Below are 748 nucleotides of genomic sequence, written 5' to 3'. Positions count from 1 at the left end.
CCGGGCCACCGCCTGCCCCTCCCGCTCCACAGGGCGCGGCCAGCGGTGAGCGGCATGCGAGGGTACGAGGTGACTGGAGTTCCTCGCCCCCCCCCCCCCCCCGGTCTTCGGCATCCTTGCGCGCCCTGGCCCGAAATGCCTGTCAGAGTCCGGCCTCCAGCACACGGCCAGGCCCGCCAGGCAGGTCGCGCCCCAGCCTTGCCCAGCTGGCGCCAAGGTTGCGGGACCGGACGGGGGGCGGACGAGCGGGTCGCAGCGGGGGGGCGTGGGGCCTCACCTCAGAGGCCGGGCTACCCCGCCGCGGCCACCGCTCTTCGCGCGCCGGCGCACCGAAAACTCAGATGAGGCTGGCACCCATGCCACGCGGGCGCCGGCGCAGCGACGGGCACAAGACACACACACCACCCGTTCGAGGAAATCGCCCACACAGGGCCCGCCAACAGCGGGGATGCCCGCCGAGCGGGCAAACAAATGCCGACTCATTATTAGCATGATTGCCATGCTGGCCCCTCCCCCCGTCCCCCCCCCCCTCTCGTCCCCCCCCCAAAAACCCCAAAAAAGGACCATGACGATCGGCCCGCCCCCGCCGCCACCCCCACACCGGGGGAGGAGAAAGCCCAGCACCGAGGGCCAGCCGCCGGGCGGGAGCGAACATTCCCCCGTACTCCGCGGAAGGGAGGCGACACAGCATCCTGGCCGCGGTTCCCCCCGCCCCCCGTGTCCTCGGGCCTGGGGTGTTGGCTCGCGC

This window comes from Fonticula alba (genome assembly GCF_000388065.1).
Source record: "Fonticula alba strain ATCC 38817 unplaced genomic scaffold supercont2.8, whole genome shotgun sequence".
Taxonomy (NCBI): Eukaryota; order Rotosphaerida; family Fonticulaceae; genus Fonticula; species Fonticula alba.
Note: the sequence above shows the minus strand (reverse complement) of the source record.